Below are 18572 nucleotides of genomic sequence, written 5' to 3'. Positions count from 1 at the left end.
GACCCAGTGCTGGTCCCTGCACCCCTGCTGCCTCCTGTGGGTACCTGGGCCCCGAGATCCCTCCTTCCCTCCCTCCTGCTCACTGGGGCTCCTTGGACGCTGGGCTGTCAATGGGGTAGCTGTGATTGGCCCTCTCTGGAAGGTTCCGCGGTGCTCCCCAGCCGTGTCCCCAGATGAGAACACAGCCCAGCAACACCTCCGTTGGGGCCGAAATTTGCATCCCAGACCAAGACTGCTGCTTCTCTGCCCCATCCCCCCGAGTGCTGCATTTGAAGGTCAAGCTTCCAGCCAAGACACACAAGGGTCAGCACCCGAGTAGGGGGTTCCGTCCAGATGTCCTAATGCTTTGTTTTAGTGCCGGGCAGCCTGAGCTTTGACCCCAAGCCCCTGTGTCCGCACCTCATGGGCACCTGGGTCCCCTCGGGAGTTTGGACACTGAGGATGCATGGCGGGCCCGGAGGAGGTGCCCAGGAGCCACGTTGGTGGCCTCAGCCCACCCGGGCTTCTCAAGTGAACCCGGCGGGACCAAAATAATGTATGTATTTCACAGCAAAGAGGCTCCCAGGCAGGCACACTCCTAGCCCATTCGTCCAGGGGTCTCCCCCTGACCCCCAGTCCACCCAGCACTGCTGCCGTAGCCCAGCCATTCTCCGTGGGGGGCCGTCCTGGGCGCTGCGGGATGTGGAGCAGCGTCCCTGACCCCACCCACTCGATGCCGGGAGCCCCCCAGAGGGAAGACCAGAGATGTCTCTAGACATCCCCCGTGTCCCCTGGGGGCAGGAGCGCCCCGGTGAGACCCCTTGTTCTAGAGCCTGGCGCCTCACACAGGCACATCTCTGAAACCGTTCGAGTAATCTCACCATTGGCCCTTTTTTTTTTTTTTTTAAACATGAAAAATGTCCCTAACTACAGCTAGCCCTTAGGGAGAGCCTCTGTGGGTCTGTTTGGTTCCGGCACTTTCCAACCACATCAGAGGTGGAGTAACCTGCTCAGTAACCACTGGTCATTCTGATGCTGGGGTGTTGAGGCTTCAATGCCCTGGGTGTTGGCCGTCAACCCAGAACCCAGAGCAAAGAGCCAGAGGCCATGACCCGGGCCCGAGGTCCGTCCGCAGCAGCACGTGTGCCCCGGGCAGGCCATCCCCACTCTGCAGGGTGGGCCATCCTGGGCACGTGCCCGCGAGTGGCATCCACTACGGACTTCAGGTGCGGCCAGTGCTCTGCCCCTGGCAGCCTGATCCTGGAGGCCTGTCCTGGGACAGAGATTGGCCCTGGGGACAGAGTGAGTTCCTGGAAGGAGCCTCCTTGGTAAATGCCCTGCACTGCAGCCACCAGTCCCTTCCATCCAGATGGTCCTTTGGTGCCCAGCTTCAGCCACGGACCCCAAAGATGTCCCTGTCCTAGTCCCGGGACCTGTGGATGTGTCACTTCACATGGCAGAGGGGACTTTGCAGGCAGGGTTAAGTTAAGGCAGCTGAGATGGGGATGACCCTGGATTCCCTGGGGGGCCTAGCGTCATCCCAGGGTCCTTATAAGAGGGAGGCGGGGGCTTCCCTGGTGGCGCAGTGGTTGAGAGTCCGCCTGCCGATGCAGGGGACATGGGTTCGTGCCCTGGTCCGGGAAGATGCCACATGTCGCGGAGCGGCTGGGCCCGTGAGCCATGGCCGCTGAGCCTGCGCGTCCAGAGCCTGTGCTCCACAATGGGAGAGGCCACAACAGTGAGAGGCCCGAGTACCGCAAAAAAAAAAAAAAAAGAGGGAGGCGGGAGGGTCAGAGGCAGAGAGAGACGGGAGATGCCGCGCTGCTGGCTGTGAGGATGCAGGAGGGGCCGCGAGCCAGGGATGCGGCGCCTCTAGAAGCTGGAAAAGGCGGGAACAGATGCTGCCCTGGAGCCTCTGGAGGAACCAGCCCTGCCCACGTGTAGATTTTGACCCAGAGGACCTAGTCAGACTTCTGACCTGCAGAACCGTGAGATAATCAATGTGTATGTTTTTAAGCCACCAAATTTGTGGCAATTTGTGACAGCAGCCACAGGAAGTGCAATGCCAAGGAATGTCCAGGGAGCTGTGTATACCCCAAGAAGGGGTTCTGGTGCAGCCTTGTGCGCGGACAGCAGACCAGGGGCTTCTCAGAGAGGGTGACACTTCATGGGGTTTTGCAGAATGTGTAGGAGTTTGTCCAGGCTCAGGTGGGAAGGCCTGGACCTGCCCTCCCCTCTCTCCCAGCCTCCTGCCCTTTGGCTCCAAGCTGCACCCTCACGGGGCCAGGGTGACAGCATTTCCTCAGTGCCGGGAAGCCGAGAATGGGGGTGACACCCTCCACGGGCGCTTGGCGTGCTGGCCCAGCCCAGTGCCTGGCTTGCACACCCTCACATGACTGCAGTCATCCTCCGGGTGCACAGAGAGGGCCCTTTCTTCTGCTCCCACATTAGCCACACCGTCACCCTCTGTCATTGTCCGCCCACCTCCCGGCTTGGGCCAAGGGTGGCCGTTTGCCCTGCAGCTCTGTTTTTCCCTCGCTTGTGGGCACCTCATTCATTCCCCTTTTTCTAGCCTTTTCTAAATATAGCTGCCAAGGGACCCGATTTAGCCTGTGCATAAAAGGACCGGCTGACAGGGAGTCACAAGACGCTGGTCTTGGAGGGGGGGGTGGGGCAAGCCTCCTGCTGGGAAGCATCTGCCTGGCAAAGACCCAGCTGGTCTTTTGCGGCCCCCACGTCCCACCAAAGGTCATGATGCCCAAGGTCACAGAAGCCATCACGTGGCCAGCCCTCCCCACGCCAGGCCAGGGTGACCTCGACCCTGGAGAATCTCGGGCCCAGCAGGGAGGCCCGGATCCCGGAGCCCAGAGCCAGCCCTGGCTTGGGGGGGGGGGTGCGGGGATGCCTGCTCGGCTCCTGGTTGTTGGGGGGTTCAAAGAGGTTTTGTCTCCTCACTCGTAGTAAAGTCCAAATGCCAGTGTGGCACCCGTGGCCCTCCGCAGGTCCCCTCTGTCTGTGACCCCTCTTGGAGCCAGGGGCGAGGCCAGGAGGCCACCGCATCCCGGATGCTGGGGACACCGCGAGGCACCTGCCCCTCCCTCTGACTTTCTAATGGCGTGTGCACGCTTCTGTAGGGTCTAGGGCAGGTCTTTCCACCTCGGCACTGCTGACGTCAGAGCTGGGTCATTCTCGGGGGGGTGCGGCGTCCCTGGCACAGTGGGGTGTGGAGCAGCCTCCCTGGTCCCACCCCCTCAATACCAGGAGCCCCCCAGTCGTGACAACCACAGATGCCCTCGACATCGACCCTGATGGAGACCCCCTGTTCCAGGGGCTTCCATGCCATGGACTGTGACGCAAGGGTACCCCCTGGAGGCGTGCAGGTCCGAGGCCTCGTGCACACAGTAGGTGTGTAAGACGTGCACGGTAATCAACCTGCACGTGGGCACAGCCCTCGGTCAGCCAGCTCCCCGGGCCCTGCAGGAGGGCAGCTTGTTCAAAGAAGCCCAGAGACTGTTCTCTCAAACCTCATGCCTTTCTGTTTTGCTTTGGGATTGATTTTCCTCTTTCAGCACAGCAGCCCGCCTCCTCTTCTTCTGAACACCGTGTACCGGGGGGCGGTTATCCCCGGGGTGGGGGAGAGCCTGCTTTCTCACCCGCGTCTCGTTTGTACTCCTGTCGAATCTCGCTGGAGGTTTGTGTTTTGGGGCGGGGGGTTGTTTTGTTACCTTCCTGTTTAATGGCAGGTGGGGATGGGGGTCAGGCTGCCGGGCCCTGGGAGGAAGGAATTCAGAAGCTTGGTGAGCTGTAAAGCTACCGGTTCCGGAAGTTTTAAAGCAAAATGAAGGCTGTTTCTGTTCTCTCTGAGGACAAGGAATTACTGCCCTCCGCCTGCCTCCCCTCTCTTCCCCTCCCCTCCCGAGAGCAGAGCTCCGTGGGCTGGGGACGAGGCCAGGGACGCAGGCTCCCGCTGCCAGCTGCCCCCCTCCCTCTGCAAGACCACCTTCTTGGGGCTCTGACTCACCCAGCTCGCCGGCCACACAAGCCCCATCCGCCTGGATGAGGAGGCTATAGAGGAGGGTTTCAGAACGCTTGGAAGCAGCAGGCTTTCTCTGAGCTGAGATTCACTGAGGCCAACTTCCTGTGCCGTCAGGGGATGAAATGCATGTGGCACTCATGTCCCAGGGAGCAGGAACCACGGGGAGCAGGTTGGCTGCTAATGGAGAAGCTGCCAGAAACTCCTCTGGCTTTAATGCTTTACCTGCGTCTCAGGGCTGTTAACAAAGAGAATGAGTGCCCTGTCCATGCTCAGCGGAAGGAGTGGGTGCCAGCTGGAATTGTCCCCGGCCCCATGGCCAGCGTCTAGCATGTAGAGTGCTGGGAAGAAGCCAGCCCAACAGTCAGGAGACCCCACTCAGGCCTCCCCTGGCCATTGTATCAGCTATCCGTGCTGCGTAACAAGCTATCACAGACCCAGCAGCTTCCAGCTCTCAGTTCTGGAGGTCAGCAGTCGGGCCATGGTGTGGCTGCCCTCTCTGCTCAGGGTCTCACCAGGCTGCAGTCGAAATGCCTCATCTGGAGCTCATTCAGATTGTTCCAGAATTTGGTTCCTTGCAGATATAGCAGCGGGGTCCCCCCCACTCTTGCAGCCACCCCCATTTCTTGCCACCTGGCCATCTCCAGCTTCAAAGCCAGCAACACAGGGTCTCCCTTGCATGGAATCCCTTTCACACTCACTCCCCTGATTAGAGCAGGCCCACCAAGGGTACCCCCTCTCTGTCACCTGTGCCACACGACACGGCCCGGCCCAGAGCTAAATCCCTTCCTATCCTCGGGTCCTGCCCACACTCTAGGGGAGGGTATTGTACAAGGTCACTGGGGGTCATCGTAGATGTGGGTACAGCCCCAAGGATCCCTTGCTAGATTGCTGGTGAAGGTCGGGTGTGGCAAATGCCTTGTCATTGCAAGTGGGCCCCCCAGAGGACGTAGGCCCTCCTGTGCATGGCCTAGGGGGGTCACTCCAGGCCACAGGTGAGATCAAGCGCGTTAGCCCTGACTCAGGATGGGCCCTGAAACCAACACCACACAACAAAAAGGAAACCCTCATTCCTGTTTCCCGTGATTCTCCTTATTGTCTTTAACTGTAAAATTCAGGGCAGAAGCATTGCTGTGAGGGGTTCTGACCCAGTACTTCGAAACTGAGGGGGCGGTCCTCCCCCGCCCCCCGGGGACACGGGGCCATGTCTGGGGACACCTGTGGTGGTCATGACTGGGGGGCTTCTGGCATCAAGTGGGTGGGGGCAGAAATGCTGCTCAGGACGGTACCAGTGTCAGCAGTGCCTGGGGGACAGACCCTGAACTAGTCTGTCCTCCTCAGGACATTACGTGGCCTTTGAGGGACACTCTGTCTCTGAGAGCCAGGGCCTCCCAGCCCACCTCATCCCAGGCCTATGGGCTCGTGCTGCTTCTGGAAGTGGCGGCCGCAGCTCCCAGGGGAGCAGTTCGTCTCACACTGAGCCCCCAGGGCTGCGGGTCCACGTTCAGTGCACAGAACTGAGAGCCGGGCCGGGACTGTGCCTGGGTATCCGCCTGCCACAGGCAGACCCCTCGGCCAGGGAGGGGTCCCCAGTGGCCCCCTGGCTGCACCGCCTCTTGGGCCACCAGAACCAGGAGCCGCTCCTCAAAGGCCCTGCTCACCTCGCCAGCCGCATTTTTCACATTCTTTTCCCTTTACGCAGCCCAACCAGCCAACTTTCTCAGAAGCCTCTGTGGCATCCCATTCTTTCTCTTCTGGTAAGAAAGCAGCCTTGGCGGCTCGGGTGTCAGTTTATCGAGTGGGCTGGGAGTGGCACTCTTCCCAGCTATGAGAGCTATGTGTGGAATTCACAGGGATCGCTGGCATTTTTGTGTCTTGCTGTCACTGCTTCCTGTGCAGCTGGAAAACACCTCTGAGGGTGGAGATGGCATCACAGGCTGAGCAGGGGGGCACGTCTGCTCTCTCCGGCCTCTAAGTCTGCCTGCCAGAGACACGCCCGGCAGGTTGGGGCTTCCCTAGATGCCCAGGGTGTGTGTCTGATCCACTTTCCCCTGAGCCCCGCTGCTCAGGGCTCGGAGCTCCAGGGTTCCGGCAGGGGCTGGGGCCCCCCAGGCCTGCTGTCTCCTTCTTGGCTTTGCCCATGAGGACACGAGGCTCAGCCCACCCACGCCCAACGAGGTCTCGGGTACCTATCTGCCACACATTCCCCCCCGCCCCGCAGCCATGAGTGATCTGGACACAGTCACGCCGAGTATCTTGGCAAGACACAGAGGCTAAAAGACATCTTAGAGGTCCTGCATCCGGGCCCGTCCTGCCGCCTTAGAGAGCGCCCGTTACTCCGTCTGACTCGCCCAGGTGGAAGGAAGCAGGCTCGGCCGCCAGGAAACACCAAGCCCACGTCACCAGGAGCAAGGGGACAGAAACGTATCTTGAGAAGGCCTGGGGGGGGGGGGGTCCTCTGCGGGGTGCAGAGGTGATGATGCAAAGGTCTCCCAGGCCCACACGTGCAGCCCTGTCGTAAGCTGGCAGGACAGTCTGCTCAAGTCCTTGGGGAAAAGCGTCCAGGACTTCGAGAGCCCCAGAGTCACTTACAAACCACCAGACGGGAGGCGCAACGCTGGGAGTCTGCTGTTTCATCTCACTCGGGGTTTTCTCTGACCCTGGTGGCCGCACAGGCCTGCCCCAGTGTTGTCGATGTCCCCAGCGTTCTGCCCCAGTCTTTCTCCAAAGCAAAAAGCCGTGTGAGGGTCCTGGCACCATCCCTCGTGTGTGGAGGCCCTCAGCCCTGGGACCACTGTATGTCTAAACCCTTCGCCAAAGGCACTGGGCCATGGAGGATGCAGAGACCGTGCCCCTCACCCTCTGAAGCTTGCCTCTGGGTGCAGGGGGGACAGAGCTATGTGCTGGGACCCACCCGACTGCCCCTAGATCTGGTCTCCCAGTGAGCCCTGGTTTGGGAATTAGATTCAAACCCTGGCCCGACCTCCACCCGCTGCGTGGTCTCGGGAAGGTTATTAACATACGAACGTCTTCAAGCCTCAGTCTCCTCATCTGTAAAAAATGGGCACAGAAGTCCCTTCACGATGCCCAACATGGTGGTCCTCCCCGGTAACAGAGACTATGAATGCACTCCGTCACCTGCAGAGTACACATGAAGCTTGGCACTCCAGTGCTCTTGTCCACAAGCCAAAGACACACAGCCTATATATTTCTTGGTCCAAGTCAAACAAACCACTGATTTTTCCCATTTTCCACTTTCCTCCTGATTAGGAAAATATATGGCTACCCTTCAACAACAGCAAGATGAGGGCTTTTCTTTATCTTCCTTTTCTTTTAAAAAATGTTTGCTTAAAAAAAAAGTTTGCTTAAAAATGTTATTCCGTACACACGATGAAATATTACTCGTGAAAAGGAGCGAAGCACTGACACTCACTACAACGTGGATGGACCTTGAGAACACGATGCTCAGTGAGAGAAGCCAGACACAGAAGGACACACAGGGTGTGATTCCATTGATGGGAAATGTCTTGTTTCTCTTTAAAATTTCACCCTGGGATGGTTTTAAGCAGAGAAGTCGCACTGTGATAAAGAAGTCACACTTTTACCCAGGGGGCCAGGGTAAAAGATATTTCTGAGAAAGACATCCTGAGAGAAAGACATCAACCCAGTCCCCAAGGAACCGCCAGGCCTTGGGAGAGACAGGCAGACAGGTGTACCAATCACCTGGATGTAACGCAGGTCCCCACACAAGATGTGAACCCACACAGGGAGGCCCAGGATGGCACGTTGCATTACCTTGGGAGCACCCACACCCAGAGAATGGAGTCAGATGGTGGAAAAGGAGAAGTCTGGTCCCTTCAGCCCCTTATGAGGGCACCAATCCCATTCACGAGGGCCCCACCCTCAAGACCTAGGCACCTCCCAAAGGCCCCACCTCTTGATACCGAACAGGGCTTCAACATGCATTTGGGGGGGTGGGGGGCAAAATATTCGATCCATAGCAGGCAGGATAGGGGGTGGGGGAAGAATTCCTGGCAGAGGGAAGTGAGTGACAAGCTTTGACTTTGTACTTGGTTTGTGAGGCCGCAGGGGCCCCAGGTGATTTCTGAGTAGGGCAGGGACAGACTCAGGTGCATTTTCAGAAGTCACTCTGGCTGTTAGGAGGAGGGATGGAGGAGGTGGGTGGACGCCCCTGGCTGGGGATGGGGGGAGGGCACAGGAGTCTGCCTGGGGCTGCTGAGGGCTGGACCAAGGAGAAGTCTCCAGGGACAGCTGGCCTGGTCCCCCATCACTCTGGCCTTGGACCAGTTGCAGCAGATGGAGAAGTATACATGTTTTTTCAGATACCGACTTTATTTTTTTTTTTTCTGTGTGTAAAAATCACACAGTTCAAATGAGTGACCTCCTGAATTAGTACTGAGGACTCCAATCCCTGAAACCCAGTAACCAAAATAGCATAATTTAAACTAGCATCATACAATGTTCAAGGCAGAACCTTAGAGCATCTTCTGTTGATGGACTAGGTGGAGGTAAATATCGAACTAATGGCTCTTGTGATTCTTGTGTGTTTTCAGGGCTGTTCACTTCCTGTTTATTTTTCCATGGGGACTTTAGAATTATTTTATCAAGTTCTTTCCCTCCTTCAACATTTTGGTTTTGTTTTGTTTTTTGCATCTTCTTACATTTCCCGCCTTCTATCTGAGGTCATTTTTCTCTAATATCTTTTTATTTTACCTTTAATAAGGCAGGTCATCTGGAGACAGTCTTCCTGTTTGTCTGAAAATGTCTTTATTTTACCCTAATTCTTTTTTTTTTTAATTAATTATTTTCGGTTGTATCAGGTCTTAGTTGTGGCACACGGGCTCTTTAGTTGTGGCGCTTGGGCTTAGTTGCCTCGCGGCATGTGGGATCTTAGCTCCACGACCAGGGATCAAACCTGCATCCCCTGCATTGGATTCTCAACCACTGGGCCACCAGGGAAGTCTCATTTTTACTCTAATTCTTGAAGTTGATTTTCACCAGGTCTAGAATTTTCACTGGATCCATGAAATTGTTGGTCCTTATTCCTCAGGCAGATTATGTTTGTTTGTTTTGTAATTAAGTGACTTTATTAAGGTATAATTCCTTTTCAGTAAAATGAACAGAGCTTACATATGTAGTTTGATGAATTTTGACAAGTCTATACACCTGTGTACACTAGCACCTCAGTTGAGATAGAGAACACCTCTAATGTCTGTCTTCTTTCACCCTTTGAGAGTCCCACATGTGGCTTCATCTGTCAGTAGGTTCTTCTTTCCCTTGTGCAGTAGTATTCCATGGTATGAATTACCGCAGTTTGTTTATCCATCCTCCTGTTGGCAGGCATTTGGGTTACTTCCAATTTTTGCTGTTACAAATACAGATGTATGAACATCTTGTACAAGTCCTTTTGTGGAAATATGTTTTTATGTATCTTGGGTAAATTCCTAGGAGTGGAATTGCTGGGTCATGGGTTAAGTATGTGTTTAGCCTTATAAGAGTCTGCTAACCCACTTTCCAGGGTGGTTGTACTATCCTATGCTCCCATCAGTAACGTGTGAAAATTCTGATGTTTGTACATCCTCCCCAATACATGGTATTGTCGGTCTTTTAGATTTTTGCCAACTCTAAGGGCTGTGAAGCAGTCTCCCACGATGGTTTTCATTTATACTTACCCTGATGACTAATCATTGAGCACATTTTCAGGTGCTCATTGGTCATTTCTCTGTCAATTTCTAAAATGTTTTTCCTGCCTGAGGTTCTAGGGCTTCTTGAATCTGTGGCTTAGAGTCCTTTTTTTTTTTTTAATCAGTTTTAGGAAATTATCCATCACTATCTCTTCCAAGATTGCTTCTGCCCCTTTCTCTCTCTCCTCCTTCCAGAGCTCCAATTACACGTGTGTCAGAACTTACTGCATCCTCTGTGTCTTATACCTTGTCTCATGTGGTCCATGCTTCATTCTGGATATTTCCTATCTTCTAGTTCACTAATTTTCTCTTTAGTTATCTTTAATGATACTGCTTCTTCCATTGTGTTCGTTTCAGATATTGTCAGTTTCCAACACATCCGTTCAGTCTTTTTCTTTAGTTTCCAATTCGCTGCCAAAATTCCAACCTCACATATTTAACATAATTAATATAGTTATTTTAAAGTCTGTCAATTCCAGTGTATCAAACCCCTGGGAGCCTGTCTGTATAGTCTGTTATTTCTGCTGATTTTTGTTCATGTGGTCCTGTCTTCTTCTGTGCCTGGTCATTTCTGATTGTGTGCTAGACATTGTGACTGCTGACTTGTTTGTAGAAATAATTTGAAGCCTAAGATGATGTTGTTTTCCACCAGAAAGGGTTCATTTTTACTTCTGTCCAGCATCTAGGGCTGCTAGCAATCTAAGTTCACCTCAATCCAGTATCGGGAACTGAGGTTATTCAGAACTCAGCTACAGTCACTGTGAGGGCCTGTCTGCTTCCTGTGGACCCTTTTCTTAGAAGGCAGGACTCTTTTGTCCTAGCTCATACCAAGGAGGAGTTCCCCAATCTCTCTCCCCTTAGGAGGCCCTGGATCTCAACCTCTGAGCCCCTAGCCTTGTGAGGGCAATAGCCACTTGGCCTCTTAGCAAACCCTCCACCCCAGTAAAAAGCAGCCCCAAAGCCAGACTCCTGGGTTTCCATCCTCCCCAGATCCTGGATGGAAATCTTCACTATCTTAATAGTGAAGTCCTCCAGTCCTCCAGTCCCTTCAAGCTTCTCTATTCCATGAAGCTTTGCTAGTTGCCCTCGTCAGGAGAGCGTCCACACGAGCTGGCCCACCGTCATTGGAGTGAAATCTGCAGATAGAGGGTTTTTTGGTTGTTGTTTTGTTTTTTATTTATTTATTTATTTTTGGCTGCGCTGGGTCTTCGTTGATGCGTGCAGGCCCTCTCCAGCTGTGGCGAGCGGGGGCCACTCCTCATTGGGGTGCGTGGACTTCTCATTGCGGTGGCGCCTTCCGCTGCAGAGCACAGGCTCCAGGCACGCGGGCTCAGCAGCCGTGGCGCACGGGCTCAGCTGCTCCGCGGCACGTGGGATCCTCCCGGACCAGGGCTCAAACCTGTGTCCCCTGCACTGGCAGGTGAATTCTCAACCACTGCGCCACCAGGGAAGCCCCAGATAGAGGTTTTAGTCCAAAGTCCAGGTGGCTGAGGAGGAGGCCATGAATGTATCAGTAGATCAGCGTGATCTTAGAGCCACAGAACGACAGAAGAGGATCCATGCTCAGCTTTTTTTTTTAAATTAATTTATTTATTTATGTATTTTTGCCTGTGTAGGGTCTTTGTTGCTGTGCATGGGCTTTCTCTAGTTGTGGTGAGCGGGGGCTACTCTTCGTTGTGATGTGCGAGCTTCTCATTGCAGTGGCTTCTCTTGTTGAAGAGCACGGGCTCTAGGCATGCCGGCTTCAGTAGTTGTGACTTGCGGGCTTGGTAGTTGTGGCACGTGGGCTCAGTAGTTGTGGCTCGCGGGCTCTAGAGCACAGGCTCAGTAGTTGTGTCACACGGGCTTAGTTGCTCCTCGGCACGTGGTATCTTCCCGGACCAGGGCTCAAACCCGTGTTCCCTGCATTGGCAGGCGGATTCTTAACCACCACTCCACTAGGGAAGTCCCTCCACTCCTAGTTTTAATACAGTCCACTTCAGATCTGCCCCGCTTTCCCCCAGGCCAGGTGAGCTTTGTGACGTCCTGCCCCACCCGGCCCCTGGGCAGATGAGTGGTGTGGCCACTGCGGGGCCAGCAAAGTCCGAGGGCAGGGAGATTTCCTAGTAGCTTCCAGCAAACCGGCCAGTGCACACTCACTGTGCAGAGGAGGTCCAGGCACCTCGTCTCTCGTCCCTCCTCCCCCGCCGCTGTGTTTATGTGGCAGTTGCCACAGGTTCCTGAAGGAGGGCCCTCCCCGTGGCTGCCAGCCTCTGGGGCCCCCGTCCCCCAACATAGGAACCTGGGGACCTGGAGGTTGGCCAGGCCCTACGCCGAGAGGGAGTGTCACTCTGAGCATTGAGCAGAGCTCACTGGAGCTCAGAGGGGGGAGGTAACTTTCCCCAAACCACACAGCTTTGGGAACTGGGACAGAATGCAGGTCTGCCACTTTCCACAGGGGCTCTGCCTCCCCCTCTCTCCCCCCAGGGCTGTGCTCTTTTCTCCTTCAAATGTGTTCTTGGTTGAGTTTTAGGGAAACTCTGAAACTCTGGCCCCGTGTGACTTCTCCCAGCCACAGAGGTTGTTGGATGCTAAGAAATTCCTTTTTTTTTTTTTTTCTGGCCAGGCCAAGCAGCTTGAGGGATCTTAGTTTCCCTGACCAGGGATTGAACCCGCGCCCTCAGTAGTGACAGCACAGAGTTCTAACCACTGGACCGCCATGGAATTCTCAGATGCTAAGAAATTTAAACCCTCTTTGAAACAAACTTCTGTTCCATTCAGTACCATTTCACTTCAAACTGGACCATTTCAATTCCAAAAAACTTTGCATTTTGCCTAAATGAACCTCTTTCAGCTGCTGGGTTTCTTCTGATAAGAGAGTTCCACAAAAGCCTTAGATTCTGCCCCCTGGGGACACTGGGCGATGTCTGGGGACATCTGTGGCTGTCACAACTGGGGGAGCTCCTGACACTGAGTGGGTGGGGGCCAGGGATGCTGCTCAAACCCCTACAGTGCTCAGGACGGCGCCCCAGAAAATGATCCAGCCACAAATGTCAATGGGGGTGCTCACGGTGGCGTGGGGGCAGGTCTGCAGGCAGGTGTCCTGGCTGGGTGAGGGATGCAGGAGAAAGGGACTTGGATCTCAGTCAGGGATAGCGGCCAGGACAGGCGACATTTAGACCAGACCTTCCTGGAGGGGTGAGTGGTGACAAACGTCCCGTCTGCACACATATGAGTCGTGGGAGGGCTGGCAGAACCTGAGGCCGGTGAGCATCGGGCCAGCAGCAGTGTCCCAGTTTGATATTGTCCCACAGTCACATAAGATGTCACCATCGGGGGAATCGGGGGAAAAGGGTGCATGGCACCTTGTACAATTTTTGCAACTGCCTGTCAGTCTGTGATTATTTCAAAATACAAAACAGCGCAGTTTTTTACTTGTGTGTGTATATTAGGATCTTTGCAAGTGTATCCCCTGCAGTGACTTTGGAAACTGTTTGAAAATGTTTAACCTGTAAAGTTAAACATACACCTGTCCTAGGAGCCAGAAATCCCATGCCCAGGCATTTCCCCAGGAGAAACAGAAACTTAGGTTCCCACAAAAACCTGGACATGAATGTTCACCACGGCTTTACTCACAATTGGTATTGGCTACGGGGCTGTATGCATTTCTAAGTTCTCATCGACTGCATGCCCCAAAGCACGGATTTTACTGGATGCAAGTTGTACCTTAATGGAAACCACTTCATTAAAGGAAATCATAAAAACAGTTATTAACCAGACTGTCAATTTGAGGTTCCCTTTCTGCCTTTATCCACATATGTTTTAATACAGTGGTAAGTAGCCACACATCCTCACTTTATCCATCTCCCTGTTTTTTCATGAAACACCTCCTCTGGGCTCCCCATCTTTGGGTACCATTTATAACAGTTGCTCCACTAGGAAAACACCCCGCTGCATTAGCCATTCCCCCGTTGCAGGACACATGGTTTCATTCAATTTCTCACTATTATAAATAACACCGTTGTAAACACCTTTCTATATATAGCTTTTTATTTCTCTTGATTTTTGTTCCCTCGGGATAAATGCCCCAGCAAGGGATTTGAGAGGACAGCCTTGTAAGCTCCTGATGTCCAGTTTACGAGGCTGAGATGGGCCAACAGTACCAGAGAGTCGGGGACGAGCATATCCCTACCTGCGTCAGGTGTCGCTCTTCCTGCAGCCTTCCTGGTGTCCTGGGTGAATGAAGTGCTGGCAGCCCATGATCCCTCCAACCTACTTTCGTCAATTGCTAATGAGGCCACGCTTTGTTCACTTTGTGTTTTACCGGTGAAATTACTTTTCACATGAATTCCTCGAGTGAGTCCTCTCCCGATATAAAATACCCAGCTAAGGTATTATTAACATGACAAAGAGGTCACTTTCCAGGGTATCGTTGCCATGGTTCTTCCTAGGTCGCTGGTCTTGGGTTTTAGTTTTATAGGTTTGCCGTGAAGAAGTTCTGAATAGTTTTATACAATCCTAGCTGTTAATCTCCACTCGTTCTGTTGCTTCAGTTGCTAGGGGGTAACTTCTCTGGGACAGAAAATCAACATTCTGTACATTTTCACTAATCTGTGTATATCTTCTTTTTCATCCCATGACTTGTTTTGTTTTGTTTTTTTACTTTGTGGCCACGCCGCACGGCATGTGGGATCTTAGTTCCCCAACCAGGGATTGAACCTGCGCCCCCTGCAGTGGAAGCGCAGAGTCTCAACCGCTGGACCACCAGGGAAGTACCCATTCTATGACTTTTTATATGGAATCTCTTTGGTTGGGAAAATGAGACCTAATATAATCCAGAGGTTTCCCCCCTCCAATCCCGGGGGAGGTGGCTCTGCCCCTGGGCCACACGGGGCCATGTCTGGGGACGTCTGTGGCTGTCACGACTGGGGGCCTCCTGGCATCGAGTGGGTGGGTCCAGGGTGACTGCTCTGCACCCCGCAGCGCCCGGGACGGCCCCCCACAGAGAGTGACATGGTCCCAGTGTCAGCAGGGCCTTGGGGGAGGGACCCCGTTCTAACTCGGTGTCCCCCATCCTGCCATCCCCCAGCTCGCCATCGAGAAACACCACCCTCCCCCAGTTGTGTTTAATCCTCATGTGCATTTGAGCCTGGCATCTGGGCTCAGGTCTGTAACACTCCGGTGATGACCCTCCCTCTGTAATCAGCGCAGCCTCACAATGCGTCCTGGCGTGCTCAGGGCCTTCACGGTCCTTGCCTTGCAGCCACGCACCCGCGATGCTTCTGTGGGATCCAGCCTGACCCTGGTGACTTCCTAGCCCTTTACTGGGAGGCCAGCCAGGGCCTGCTGTCGTCTGTTAAGTTTCTATTTTTAGGCAAACCTCACCCCAGGTCATGCCCCCAGCCTTGCCATGCTAGAACCGGCCACTCCCCAGGCGGAATCTGACCGCTACCTGCAGCCCCAACCGCCTAACCCCTCCCTCCTGCTTCCCAAGGCCCTGCCCGGCTTCCAGGGCCTTCCAAGGCTCCACGGGCCAGGCAGGACTGGCCAGGTCAGGTGCCTGGAGCCGTCACGTGTCTCTGGCAGGGAGGCAGCTGGTGAGGAATGTTCCCGGGCTGACTCACGGCCACTGCCTGTCCTGCGAGAGGTGACCTAACCCCGGGGGGCACGCGGTGAGGCAGTGACTGACCGTGACACCGCCAGGACCAGGACGTCGGTCTGCTGTCTGGGCTGCCGTGATGCAACTACATCTGGTCTCAGCTGCTCATGCACACACACACGTGCACACACATAGATACAAACTGACACACGTGCATGCACACGCATGCAGGCTCACACACGCACATACATGTAAACAAATGCACACACACACGTGCATGCACACACACAAGCACACACACCCCCCAATGCAGCCCACTCCGGCCGTCCCGGGGGGTCCAGGTTATAACCCAGCCTGGAGGGAGCCTCTCAGGGCATCGTGCCCGGAACAGCAAGCCAGCAGCACCGAGGGGCTTAGAGCTGACGAGGGAGGCCATGGTTTGGGGTGCCCCACGGGGTAGCCGGGCCTCCTAGGGTCCTGGTGGACACTCTGAGTGTGGGTGCTGAGCAGGACTCCCCGGCCTTCCAAGGAAAACATGCTGTGAAGCCACCCCATTTGTTCTCTGTCAGCATCTATATTTAGCGCTGAGTAATTTAGGTATTTTTAAGTCGAACCAAGGGCGGTTTTCCCTGAATTGGATGTTTTGTGGCCGCTTTGAAGCTCTCTGCTGAATCAGAGCCCTCTGGAAGCCCACATGTGGGCCCTGTATGCCCAGAGCAGACACATTCGGGCCTTTTCTGACCCAGAAAGGGGCCTGGGTGTCTGGCGGGAAGGCAGGCAGCCAGTAGTGTGGAAGGGATTTTTTTTTTTTTAATGGAACTTGGATGGAGATCACTGTAGGTTCACACGCAGTCGTACCAGATCGCAGAGAGAAAGTCCCTGCATCACCTACCGAACACAGATTCCTGCAGTTTTACTTGTGTGTGTGTATTAGGATCTTTGCAAGTTTATCCCCTGTGCAGACACGTGAACCCCACACACACAGTCTAGATCTCCAGCACTTCACACAGCATGAGGACCCGGTGTCCGCCTGTCCACCCAGACCCCTCCCCAGGCCGCCGCCCCCCTGCAGCCACAAGCCTCTGGTCCATCTCCACGACCCTGTGGTCTCAGGGGTGTTCTGTACATGGAACCGCACAGCATGTGGCTCTGGGGACTGGCCTCCTCACTCCGCGCGATCCCCTGGAGGGCCATCCGAGACGTGCACGTCCGCGGTCCGTTCCTGTTTATTTCCGAAAGGGAAATTTCTTGAGAACCTGAACTCTGCCTTTACTTTTCTGCAGCCGCCCCTCTGGGAAACAGACAGAGGTACAATGTATGATGACAGAAGCACATGGTGCTACTGAAAGGCCTGGGTAAAAGCCAGCCCAGTCGGGCGGCTCCCCAGGACTCCTGAACTTGGGCTCTGCACCCCACCATCCTGAACGAACACTGCGTGGACACACTGGGAGCGTCTTCAACCCGGGCCATGCGCACACTGGGGCCAGGTCATTCTCTGATCCCATCTCAATGCCAGGAGCCCCTCTCCCTGTCGTGATGACCACAGACGTCCCCAGGTGTCTCCCAGTGTCCCCTGAGGACAGGATCTCCCCAGGTGAAACCCCTGGGTTACGGATTCCATGGATGCCCCCGGGGCAATGTGACCTCTGAGGTCCTGGATGCCGCACACATTTAAGTCCACACCTGAGTGGGAAGGAGAGGAGGAGGTGACTCTCAGATGCTGGGGCCCCCCCTGGTTTACACCAGCTGACCATCGGGGATTTATCCCGGTGTCCAGTGTGACCAGGGATCAGACTCGATTTCTCAGCCTTGGCGTTATCATCATTTGGGGCTGGGCCGTCCTCTGTGGGGGGCCGCCCTGGGCACTGGGGTTGGGGGGTGTTGAGCAACAACTGTGGTTGAAAACCACAAATGTCCCCAGGCATCACCAAGTGTCCCCGGGGGGCAGGATGGCCCCAGTTGAGAACCAGTGTCCCAGGGCTCACTAAAATGTAGATTGGATGGAAAAAAGAATTTTCACCACCTTAAGGGACAGAAAAATTGTGCATAACTGAATTATAAAAAATAAATTTACATCACTCGTACATGGCTGGTGGGAATGTAGAATTGTGTAGCCACTCTGGAAAGCAGGCCGGTGTTCTCTTAAAAAATTAAACAAGCAGTTGCACTCCTCAGCATTTATCTCTGAGAAATAAAGGCTTATATTCACGCAGAAGCCTGCACACGGACGCCTGGGGCAGCTCTGTTGCTGACACAGCCAGAACCGGGAGCCAGCCCAGGTGTTCTCGGACAGGCAAAGGGTTACGGGGCACCTCCACACCGTGGTCCTTTACTGCAAAGGAATGAACTGTGGATAAGCACAGCCGCAGGGGTGGATCTCCAGACAATTAGGTCGAGTGGGAAAAAACAGCCAATCCCGAAAGGCTCCTTACCGAGTGGTTCCATTTAAACAGTATTCTCCGGACTTCCCTGGTGGTCCAGTGGCTAAGACTCTGCGTTCCCAACGCAGAGGGCCCGGGTTCGATCCCTGGTCGGGGAACTAGATCCCACATGCCTCAACTAAGACCCAGCGCAGCCAAATAAATAAATATTGAATAAATAAATAAATAAATCGCATTCTCATCATTAATTGGATATGGATGTAAGTCGGGTTAAGATGGTTTTATCATTTTTTTTCTACATTGCGTGCTTTGACTTTTTATTTGAACAACAGTGAAACTTTGACTTTTTAACCGAAGTTGAATGGCATTTGTCTTAATCCTGCCCAGTTATAGACCAAATCATACCTAGAAGATGTTTGTGTTAATTTTACTTACACGAGCCATTTCCTGTTTAAGTGGCCTCACTCTGTCTATTGCATTGTTCTTGCCAAGTCTAAGCTCTGTCGTGTTGGGATTCTTCTAACAGTGAATTTGTGGGGTAGAAACGTATCATGCGCTATACATTTTATTCATAATAAACTAAGTTATAGCCTATTGCAACCTAAAATAAAGAAATAAATAAACAGCATTCTCAAGGCCATGGTACTAAAGTTTAAAAGGTGAACAATAGCCATGGCCTGGCCACCTGCTGTGGCCCCTGAAGGGAGGCATGAGGACCCTAGGGGTGGAAGTGCCCCCCATCTCCCCTGTGTCAAGGTCAGCATCCTGGTTATGACGTCACTACAGCTTTGCAAGATGCCGCCGCTGGGGGAAACCAGGCAGCGGGCGCACGGGCTGTCTCTGCTGTTTTCTACAAATGCATGTGAATCTATGGGCATCGCAACATTTTAAATGTA

The 18572-nt window shown here is 54.0% G+C and overlaps 1 protein-coding gene across 1 annotated transcript in view; it reads left to right on the top strand.

The window, feature by feature from the left end:
* Positions 1-18572, top strand: part of GNG7 (G protein subunit gamma 7) — a 153959-nt gene that overhangs the window by 127756 nt on the left and 7631 nt on the right. The window lies entirely within an intron of this gene.

The sequence above is a fragment of the Stenella coeruleoalba genome (genome assembly GCF_951394435.1).
Source record: "Stenella coeruleoalba genome assembly, chromosome: 3".
Taxonomy (NCBI): Eukaryota; Metazoa; Chordata; class Mammalia; order Artiodactyla; family Delphinidae; genus Stenella; species Stenella coeruleoalba.
Note: the sequence above shows the minus strand (reverse complement) of the source record. Positions and strands in the feature narration are given on the sequence as shown.